The sequence below is a fragment of the Lactuca serriola genome, chromosome 4, assembly GCF_051521515.1.
Source record: "Lactuca serriola cultivar US96UC23 chromosome 4, Lser_US96UC23_V15, whole genome shotgun sequence".
In the NCBI taxonomy this organism is placed as follows: domain Eukaryota; kingdom Viridiplantae; phylum Streptophyta; class Magnoliopsida; order Asterales; family Asteraceae; genus Lactuca; species Lactuca serriola.
Window position 1 is genome coordinate 231,401,870 of NC_136411.1, and position 11,574 is coordinate 231,413,443.

Consider the following 11,574-nt stretch of genomic DNA (forward strand, 5'->3'; position numbering starts at 1 on the left):
CGTCATGTACAGTATCACAACAATGAATAGTAGTAAACAAGCAACAACATCATCCATCGCATTAATAATATAATTTTAATACAAGTGTTCTGATATGTCTAATAGACACTAAAGTATAGATCAAAATGAAAGATGAGTCTCGAACGAGCTCCATATTCTCTAAACCTTGCATCGGTACTTGTCTACTGTTGACCTGAGGATACAAGTTATTTTGAAAGAGACTATCAGCTTTAAAGTTGGTGAGAACATAAGTATTTTAGTGTTTGAATTTGTATGTAAGTATTTGTACGTATATGAAATGTAAGTATTTGTACGTATGAAATGTAAGTATTTGTACGTATATGAAAATGTAAGTATTTGAAAATGTTTTGAACATCCTAGAAAGCCCTATGCTTCCTACTGAAAGTAGCTTTCTACCAATGCATCTAGTATCTGTATGTGTCTCTTGTAAGAGTGTGTATTTTCCCAAATCTGACTATCATTAACCAAAAATATAGCTTCTACATTACCGTGCATCGTGTGAATGTAATGGGAAAATGAAATAGTACTATGGTGTAGTATCAAATAACTACAACCATACTAACTACCTTAAATCTATTGTAATTTAAAGTAACATGTGATCGACCTGTATCCTGCTACTGACTCTAGTAAAACAACGATATAAGACGCCGTAAGAAATGACATTTGGCACCCGTAGACTTGCAAGTCCGACTGTAGCGAGCAGCAGGGTGTAGGATAGTCAATCCAATATAGATCTATACGCAAAATCATATGTTACCCAATTAAGGAGATTCGGGATAAAAAAACGGTCATGGCAGGAAGTCCCATGACCCGTTTAATGGTTCACATAACTGCATGGATGTACATGTAATGAATGTGCTAACTGTAAAGTGTACTATTTCTCTGTCTAGCCTGTATGTACTGTAATGTTCTGCGTGTGCTAGCTGTAATGTGTGTTCTCTCTCTATCTAGCATGTATAGTAATACACTGTGTGTACTTGTTGTAATGTGTGCTCTCTCTATCTAGCATGTATAGTAATGTACTGTGTGTACTAGTTGTAATGTGTGTTCTCTCTCTATCTAGCAAGTATTGACTCATGAATGAACTGACTCGTGGTATGATTCCGCATTCTAGTAATCGTATTAGTATCTTCCTAGACTACCCATATGGTAGCTTACTAGTAATGTAACTGGTACGTATGAACATGGAAGTATACCCTTGCTACCCAAGGGTATTGAATTGACTGGAAGAACCTTTATGACTATATATGTACAGATGATATATATCTAATATTTAAACGACCTTCGGAAGGATGACCGATGCCCTAAAGCCACATCCCAACGAGGAAAAGGAAATAAAGCGAGCTAGCCTTCCTAAGTCCTTTAAACATTACTTATATAACTATACATATCTAGGCATGCAATTGACAATATACAAGTATAAAGAAGTTTTGTAAAACCATTGAAAAGTTTAGTATCTAAGAAAGGATGACTTGATGTCAAATTGTAAAACGATTTGAAAGCAGTTTGTTTGATAAGAACAATGTAAAGTATAAGGAAAACATCTGTTTTGAATCACAACTATAACAGGGTTTGAAAAGATACACTCAGTATGTAAGACAGTTTAACAAAGAGTTTTAACTGAGTAAAAATGTTTTGGAAAACCAATTGAAGTAAACTGTTTGGTAAAACAACCAAAAGAGTTGTAAATCCATTGTTATGCTGCTTATTAATCGCATGTGATTGATATAATAACTAGCATGATTTAACTTGTATTCCCCCCATAAAAGCATTTTAAAAACATTTAAAATATTGATTAAGGGGTATGAACTCACCTGTAGCAACTGGTTGGGATGAACGGACTGTATAGGATGCCAGCTGTCAAGTGAAGACTTGCACACACTCTATGATCCTAGATAACATATAATATCACATATATGTAACCAATTAGCCTTTAAACAATTCACTAACAAGATTAAGACATCCTAAAACATGTTAAACACTTTATATAAGTGTTATAAGTCCCAAGCAGTGCATCTAAGTGTTGTAGGATAAAGATATTGAGCTTAGGGTTCAAGGGAACCCTCTTTGTCAGTTTACGGTTTAGAGACCATAAATCATTGGCTTTACGGTCGTAAACTCTTCAGTTTACGGCCGTAAACTCATACTTCTTTGACCATCTTGTGTTTTGAAGCCTTCGAAGCATTTCTACATTGAAGTATAAGCCTATGGAAGTGTTTGTGGCATCAAATCACCCCTATATGTAGTTTACGCCCCATGGACCACTATTCCATGTGTTTATGGTCGTAAAAACATATAATCTAAGGTCCTTTGACGTTTTCAAGTCCCAAACATATCAAGAAATAAATCTAGACTAGTTTCCTAAGCTTGTGAAGGGACTAGGGCCATTTTTACACACCTTTGGGGTGTTCACGATTTTGGGAGATTCCCAAACCGTAAACCCATATACAAGGGGGTCTTAAGTTGTTTTTCATGTGCTAAAACCATCAGGTAAGGGTTCCATACAAGTTTCTAATCATAAGGGAAGAGTTGGGAGCACTTTGGCACCCAAAATAGAGTTTACGGTCCAAGAAGATCTTGGGCCGTAAACTCCTTCTTGTGATTATTGAGTGATTCCTATCATATCTAAACATGTAGTAAGCTTTACAACATTCTAGGGTAGAAGTACTTACAATCCGGGATGAAATATGGAAGATCCTTAGGAGAGAATCAGGTTTTTCTCTAGTTGAAAATGGAACAAATGACTAAAAATGGCTAATGTGTGATATATATAGTCCATGGAGTTTCTGGTCAAAAATATCATTTGAGCCTTAAACTCCAAAATCATGGAGTTTTAAAACTTTTAATATGCACAAAATACTCTAGGGCATCCTCTCTTCTGATATCACCCGAAGTGTAAATCCTAAAATACTCAAACTTGTTCCAAAAAGTTTGAAACTTAGCAGCAACTTTTCTGACTTCTATTATATTGAAGGGTTGTACAGAATAGAAATTTCGGGTTGTCACTTCACACATTTGGCTTGTGGTAGTGGTTTTTCTCTTTTTGGGAATGGCGATAGGTTGTGCATCCTCACCGGAATCACTGTCAGATACAACGACAGTTTTTGACTTACACTTCTTTGTGGGTGCGGTTACCTTGGGAGCATTCTTCTTGGGAGTTGGAGGTGTTTTCTTTGATGCTAACTATTTTCTTCTCCTAGATACGTTGGAGAGAGTGGTAGAAGAAGGGACTGCGGTACCTTCAGGAGCAACAACTGCGGATGGAAGAGGCGGGGTAGGTGGGTATGGGTCAATACCCTCCGTAGCCTCTTTGTGGTCAGAGACATCAGCAGTCTCAAGACCAAGTGTTGTAAGAATGTAGGTTGGGAGTCTGCGGATAGCTCCAAAAGGAGTTTGATCAGAGGAAGGAGAGTACCTTTTAATGTCCTTGGTGATGAAGAAGTTGATGTCGTCTCCCATACTGATACCTGCATCAGGATGAAGATCCAAGATGCACATGGACCAAAACCTAGCAGAAGTGAGCTCGGTTGGTTTCTCCTTAGGATTTTCCTTGGGAATGTATTGAAGGAAATCATCCCAAAGGATTTGGCCATATTTGACATCGTGGCCGGTGAAAATACTCCATACAAGTTCCAGCAGTTTGAGACCCATATTGTCGATGCCTACGGTTCTGCCGGAAAGACTGCGGATGACATAGTGGCACACGTATTGCCACACTGCGGGTAGTTGGTTCTACTTGAATTCGCCGATGCCCTTAATCTTCTTTTGGTATCCCATCTGATAGAGAGCAGATGTGATGTCGGCCATTGAAGGGGTGAAAAACTTGATGGATGGGTGAATCAACAGATTGATGGCGTTAGGAAACTTCTCTTTTGATAGTATAACCAGGGAATCGTCAACTAGGTTGAGATGAACTTCTTGGAGGTTGTTGAGTGGTCGATATGCAGAAAAAGCGCATTTGAAGAGTGTAGACAATGGAACCACGTCTGTGAAAGCATCGAATGGACCATACAATGGATGATTCTTTAAGAACTTGATCATCAACTTGAGTGGGGCATTGTATGAGGAATGATCATCGAAGATTGCTCTGAAATTACTGGAAGCAATCGTGGGAGAGTCTGAGGGGTTGGAGCTTCGTGATCCAGAGGGCTTAATTGGTTTCACTGAAACACTTAATTTCACCATTGTAGAAGATTGAGAATGTATGAGAATTAGAGAAGCTGTGATTGTAGTGAATTTTGACGGTTTGAGGATTCTAAAAGCGTAAAGTATCAATGGAGAAGACGAAAGGTTTATATAGGGGAGGGGATGAACTGTAAAAGGATTTTACCCTAGGTAAAAGGATAAGACTGAGGGTCGTTTTTGGGGGGAATCTCTTGAATTAAGATTTAATCTTAGCCACATAAAAAGCAAAATGGTTTCTAAAAGATTTTGAAGATTTTCTAAAAAGGGCTAGCATTTAATGAAAAGTCAGGCATGCAACATTACGTTTGGAAAACATGTGGAGAGGGAGTGGAGGTTGTAACTGATGGGACGTTTTGGGTAAAGGAAAGGACAGGTTTGAGATGTGATTATGGAAAACTGATCCTTTTTGTCATCACACCTAATATAGGCCTGACACAAAAATTTTTTAAGAAAAAGAAGGATGACAGTTTCTCAAGGAATGTTTTTTTTTATTATTTAATGTTCTATTTAATGAAGAATCATTAAATAGCACACTATTGTTTATTTTTTTTGAAAAGTTTATTTTTTATTTTTTATTTTTATTTTTATTTTTTTTTAAATGTTGCAGATGGACTCATCATTACGGATTGATCTTTTGCCATTGCGAATGATCACGATAGGAGAAACTGAGAAGAGCACTTGTAAAAGAGATTAGTAATAACAAACAAAAGACCAATGAGAGGTAAGTATAATACATGGCTGCGGTATAACACTATAGTGCACATGATATCCCAAAACCATTTATTATAAATATCTTTCATTTAGAACCGCAATGGAGACCATGCATGGTCTGTGGTGGCAATCAATTTTGGAAGATTTGAGGGTCCGGATTTAACATTCCTAACATTTGTAGGAATGCATTGAGTTTGGTAGAGTCAAGTGCTTTTGTAAACACATAAACAATCTCTTCATGTGTAGGGACAAAGATGAGTTCAATGTTACCTTTCAGAATGTGGTGTTTGATGAAGTGATACCGAAGTTCAATATGCTTGGTCTTTGAGTGATGGGTAGGATTGTGAGAAATCGCTATGGCACTCTCAGAGTCGCAGTAGATTGGTATCCACAACATTCTGTACCCGTAGTCCAGCAATTGTGTTTTGATCCATAACACTTGAGAGCAACAGCTGGCAGCAACCACTTATTCAGCTTTTGCGGTAGACAGTGACACACAACTTTGTTTTCTCGAGGACCAGCTGACTAATCTTCCACCCAAGAATTGACATCCACCGGAGGTGCTATTCCGATCCAGCTTGTAGCTAGCATGATCAGCATCAGTAAATGCATGAAGACTAAAGTCATTGCCTGCAGGATACCATAAGGCATGAGACTTGCTTCCTTTTAGGTATCGAAGAATTTGTTTGGCTGCGGTCATGTGAGATATTTTTGGATCATCCAGATACCTTGCGCATACACCCGTTGCAAACACTATATCCGGTCTACTAGCAGTGAGATACATGACAGACCCAATGAGGCCTCTATAGGTCTTGTGATCAACAAGTTCTCCAGAGGGGTCAGCAGAGATCTTATAGCCGAATGCCATGGGTACCTTAGCTGAAGAGCAATTATCCATTAAGTCTTTCTTTAGCAGCTCAGAGGTATACTTTTCTTGATGGATAAAGATTCCTTGAGGAATCTGTTTAACTTGGAGTCCTAGAAAGAAGTTAATCTCTCTATTCATGCTCATCTGAAATTTGTTGGTCATGAGCCTAGCAAAATCATCCACCATCCTCTCATCTGTGGATCCGAAGAAGATATCATCCATATATATTTGTACAAGCATCAGGTGTTCACCCTTTTCTCTTCTAAATAAAGTGGGATCAATTACCTCTCTTTTAAATCCAGATGAGACAAGGAATTCAGAAAGAGTCTCGTACCACGCTCTTGGGGCTTGCTTCAAGCTGTAGACTGCCTTTTTGAGTTTGTAGCAGTAATCAGGAAATTCTACACATTCAAAACCTGGAGGTTGCTGAAGATAAACCTCTTCCTTTAATTCCCCATTAGGAAATGCACTCTTAACATCGATTTGATGAACTTTGATGTTTTTGTGAGCTGCGTATGCAAGAAAGATTTGGATAGCCTCCATTTGAGCTATCGGAGCATATGTTTCATCATAGTCAACACCTTCGAGTTGACTATAGCCTTTTGCAACTAGTATTTCCTTGTTTCTTACTACAGATCTGGATTCATCGATCTTGTTCTTGTACACCCATCGGGTGCCAACAATGGTGTGACCATGCGGTTTTGGAATCAGTTCCTACACACTGTTTCGTTCAAATTCTGCTAGTTCTTCCTGCATCGTAGAGATCCAATCGGGTTCTAGTAAGACTTCTTTGATTGATCGAGGTTCAACTGAGGATATAAATGCTGAGAAGTGGCAGTGATCAGATAAGTCTTGTGAAGATTTGGTTTGAATGCCTGCGGATGGATTGCCAATGCTCTAACCAGGTGGATGGTCTTTCGTCCAAACGTGAAGGCGTGGTTGAAGATGATCAGCAGCTGCGGTAGACGGAATATCTTCAATGTCAGAAGATTCAGAAATAGAGAACGACAGTTCCCCCTGAACTTGAGAACAGCCTGCTGAGCCTGCAGAGTTGACTTGAATTGTTGGTGCTGCAGTGGAATAAAGTGGTTCCCCCTGGTCTGCGGATGGGATTCCTTCCGGGATTGAAGGATGTTCCCCCTGGATTGATGGGAGAGTCATAATTCTTGGATCATATCTAGTATCAATAGTTTCTATGTTTTTATCATCGGAGTCAGACGAGACATTTGATGGTTGAGATACCCTACAGATGGACGGAGCTGCTTCATTTAGTAATAGAACCTCGATGGTTGTAGTATGATCCGGAGTGGAGTTTCCCCCCTCAACCGGCAAGGTGGAAGTACCTAACGACACACCATTAGAAGGCATAGGACCACATACTTCAGCATGTTGTAATTAGGCTTGCAGAGAGACCAGAACTTCGGATAACTTGGTAGTCTCTGTTGGATCAAAAAGATCATCATAGTTAACTTCAACTATATTTAGAGGACTCGAAGTATCTGTGACAACCCAAAATTTTCGTTCGGACAAACCCTAAAATTCAATCACTTCAAATTATAAGTCAAGTTCATTTTTATTTGTTGTTAACAATTTTAAAGTTCGTTTGATTATTTTAATAATTATTCTTTAAACGAACGGGGGAAAGGAAGTGTCGTCTCGAGTCTTGAAATTCCAAAACCTCAAGTACCACGTAGTTAGGAAATTCACGGCCAAACTTTTATGTTTGGGCCGTAAGTCCTTCCAAAACCGTAAACTCATGCCTTAAGCATGAGTTTACTCCCCAAGACACCTCATTTCTTACTTGCAATCTCAAGAGCAAACTCCAAACACTCTCAACTACCATCCCGTCTTTCACCCGATTTCCCGAAAACATAAGCACTTCTTAGCTTGATTTGTTGTTATATCATAACAACTAGTGATTATACATCATTTCATCCATTCAATTGTTGATTTTCATTAGATCTTCAAAACACCAAGAACACACACTAGTGTTCTTGGACCTTAAACACCCAATCGAGCTCCGATCTTGTATGTGCACTTGCTATAGCTTCTTGTATGCTTAGTATGACCCTTATAACACTTGAAAATCATCAAATAACACAAGAGCAAAGGAGTTTACGGCCAAGGATGTTCTTGGGCCGTAAACCCCTTTTTAAGTGGTAAATGGACATTAGTCCCTTCCTGAGCCTTGGATGCCAACCTTGAACCTTCCTAGAACCGTTTAAGACCTTAAACAACAAGCAAAACATGTCCCTAAGAGAGTTTACAACTGTGAACACATAAGAATATGGTCATTTGGCCGTAAACTCCACAAGGTGGTCTTATTATGCCCGTAATGCTTTCCTAAGGCTTAGACTTGATCATTTGATGCCCAATCATGACTTGTAAGACCTCAAAACACATTTTGGCACATTTTACCATGAGTTTACGGCCCTAAACTCATGTGGAAATGGTTATGGTCCGTAAACTCCATAAAGGGGTGGTTCATGGGTCATAAACTCCAATGCCATGTCATACAACCCTTAGGTGCAACCCTTTGGTACCTATAGCACTTGAATCAAAGTGTTTCTATGATCTAGGGTGTCCAAACTTAATTAATTAGTTATTAATTAAAAAATTAGATACATATGTATTTGATTATATGTTAACTAGGACCATTGTGTCTATTCAAGTCCGCACTTGACACCTAGCACCTTGTCCGACACTTCCATCCGATCCGCTCACTACAAGTGAGTTCATACCCCTTGAATTAACCTTTTAAATGCTTCTAAATGTTTTTAAATGTTTATAAATGCTTTATGGGGGGGGGGGAACACAAGTTAAATCATGATTAGTTATTATATTAGTCAAATGTGATTAATAACTAGCATGCAAATGGATTTACTATACGTTAGCTATTTTACCATACAGATTTCTTCAAATGACTTTCTTAAACATTTTTATATGTTTAAAACTCTTTATCAATCTAATTTATACACTATAGGTTTCTTTTCAAACTCTGTTATAAATGTAATTCAAACAAAGGTTTCCTTTATACTTAAACTGTTTATTCAAAATAAATACTTTCAAACCGTTTTAGAAACTGACATTAAGTCTAACTTTTCTTAGATATTAATCTTTTTCAAAGGTTTTACAAAACTACTTTTGTGCTTTTATATTATCAAATTCATACCCATATATGTATAGTTATATAAGAAATGTTTAAAGGACTTAGGAAGGCTAAACCGCTTTATTTCCTTTTCCTCGTTGGGATGTGGTCTGGTAGGGTATCAGTTATCCGTCCGAATGTTGTTTAAATATTAAGTTATATATCATGTGTACATATAAGGACATAATAGTTCTGATCAGTCGGTTCAGTACCTTTGGGTAGCAAAGGTATACGTTCATATATCCCTAGTAAGCTATTATAGGTATAGTTTGGGCTTATATATATGATTTTGGTAATAAATATGGATTTCTACCTAGCGATTCGTTGTGGAAGTCACCTTTAGTTCCAAATGTAGAATAGGGACTACCAATCATATTATTACTTACTTACAGTGGGTCTCGTGAGAAGACTACTTTCTTACTAAGACGGGACTAACCATTCCGGCACCCAACTGTTAGCAACAGAGGTAATGAACATCTACGGATGCCTACGGTTAATACTTATATTAGGGTACCTTTACGGGACTAACCATTCCTACACCCTACTGTTAGCTACAGAGGATAATGATCATCCACAGACGTCATTGCTGGATGGTTTGGAGAAGAACCAGAGAATGATCATCCGATTCCTTTGAATTATCACCATGCTGAAGACCTCACGGATGATGACAACTCCGAACCCGAAGTTGAGAACCTACCCCAGGTAGCTCTCATTCCAAATCCTAAACCTCGTTCGGCTTTTCATGGCCCGACGTCTCCTTGGGTAGAATGCTTGGAAACATCGAGCCAAGGACAAGATCGGCCCATGCCATTTAATGGAGACCGAAGCTCTTATGACTTGAGCAATAGGGGCTCAGTAGACAGAATCTTGCAAATCCTGGTCCGCAGAGTGGCCTGAAATGAGATTCAAGGCAGGACAGCTCTACATCAAATCACAGAAGTTGTTGCCAATACAAGAATGCATACCCTTCGCACCAGTCTTCTGGAAGATGCTCGTAAGAGATCTGAAAGAGACCATAAAACCCTGCTTCAAGCACTGGCTGAATCACGAGCCGAATTCATAGAACTCCAAGTATGCCAGAGGGTGTACGAAAGAAACCTGCTTATATGGAACGTCAACTGGCTGAGATAAGAGTTCACCAGAGGGATGATCGTCACCAGTAGGAGATACTTTAATTTCTTTCTTGTTTTAAGGAAATGTGTTCCTGTCTATGTCCTATGTGTCATTTTCTATGAAACTGCCTTGTACTGTAGGTACTTTTAGTTAGGCTTTTATGCGGCTAAAACTTTGCTACTCCGGATATGATGTAAGACGTTCTTCAAGGTCAAATTTTCCCTGAACTTATTACATCTTAAACATCGATGATGTTGACAGTCGGTTAACTTCCGTGTCACGTTTTTGTTCAAATACTCTCATCATACTTTCATTGGAGTCTATCTGAAACATGCTTTAGTCAAGATGTTGACAGTCGGTTAACTTCCAAGTCTCTTTTAGTGGTTGGATCATGTTATTCACCAACCAACGATACCTCGGCTTGAACGACAAACGTCTTGAGACCATTCTACGAACTTACTTCTACTCCTTACTAGGACTGCATCATAGCGATGTAGGTCAAACCTTCGTGAACATACTTCCATTCCGTACTTGGACTGCATCATAGGGATGTAGGTCAAACCTTCGAAAACATACTTTTACTCATTCATTGAACAATCGACGTACATCCAGGGTCAATAGTATCCTTTACTAGGAAATCTTAGTTCATCGAAAAAGATTCGTAAGAAGATTATTGTCATGACTTCCCTTGCTTATAAGTTCCTGAGTTATATATAACGAAGACTTGGTAGACAATAGAATGTGAGATTTCTAACATAGTTTCTTTTCCTCGTTGGGATGTGGGACTAGAGTGGAATCACACATTTTATTATCCGCCCCGTCTTGATTATATCATAACGTGTATGAGCTAAGTTTTCATGTTTAATAACTCCTCTCTTGGCCTGAATCAAAATGATACAAGAACCGTCCGGACAGTTTAACGACTACTCAGCAATAGAATGAAAAGTCTAAGCTTCTCACCTTTGGGAGCTCTGCTCTTATTCTTTAAAGAAGATAGAATCCAGGGGGTGCGATCATACCAGCACTAATGCACCGGATCCCATCAGAACTCTACAGTTAAGCGTGCATGGGCAAGAGTAGTACTAGTATGGGTGACATTTGGGAAGTCCTCGTGGTGCAAACCTCAACAAGACCTCCATTAGAAATCATCACTCTCTGCCTCGCATAGATGAATAAGTTGACCAACCTCAAGGAATGATGTGCCTTTCAGAAATGAACCTAAGATCCGAATATCACCAGTTACGAGTGTTAGTGAAGGGTGTCCCGAGGACAATCTTCCAAACTCGATGCGAACACTAAGAGTCCGTAGTGATACCTCTCGGATAGGACGAATACACCCGTAGTATTCAAGAACTTAATGAATAGGGTACACCGTTCTTTCTTGGATCAGTTCGTCATTGTCTTTTTAAATGACTTACTTATCTACTCTCATAGTAAGAAGGAAATCATAAAGAGCATCTACAACAAACCCTGGAAACATTTAGATCAGAGAAGCTTGACGCGAAGTTCTCTAAAATACGAGTTTTTA

The 11,574-nt window shown here is 38.8% G+C and overlaps 1 pseudogene; it reads left to right on the top strand.

The window, feature by feature from the left end:
• The first annotated feature begins 11,051 nt into the window (after positions 1 to 11,051).
• On the top strand, positions 11,052 to 11,169 carry LOC145103506 (5S ribosomal RNA; annotated as a pseudogene).
• The last annotated feature ends 405 nt before the right edge of the window (positions 11,170 to 11,574 follow it).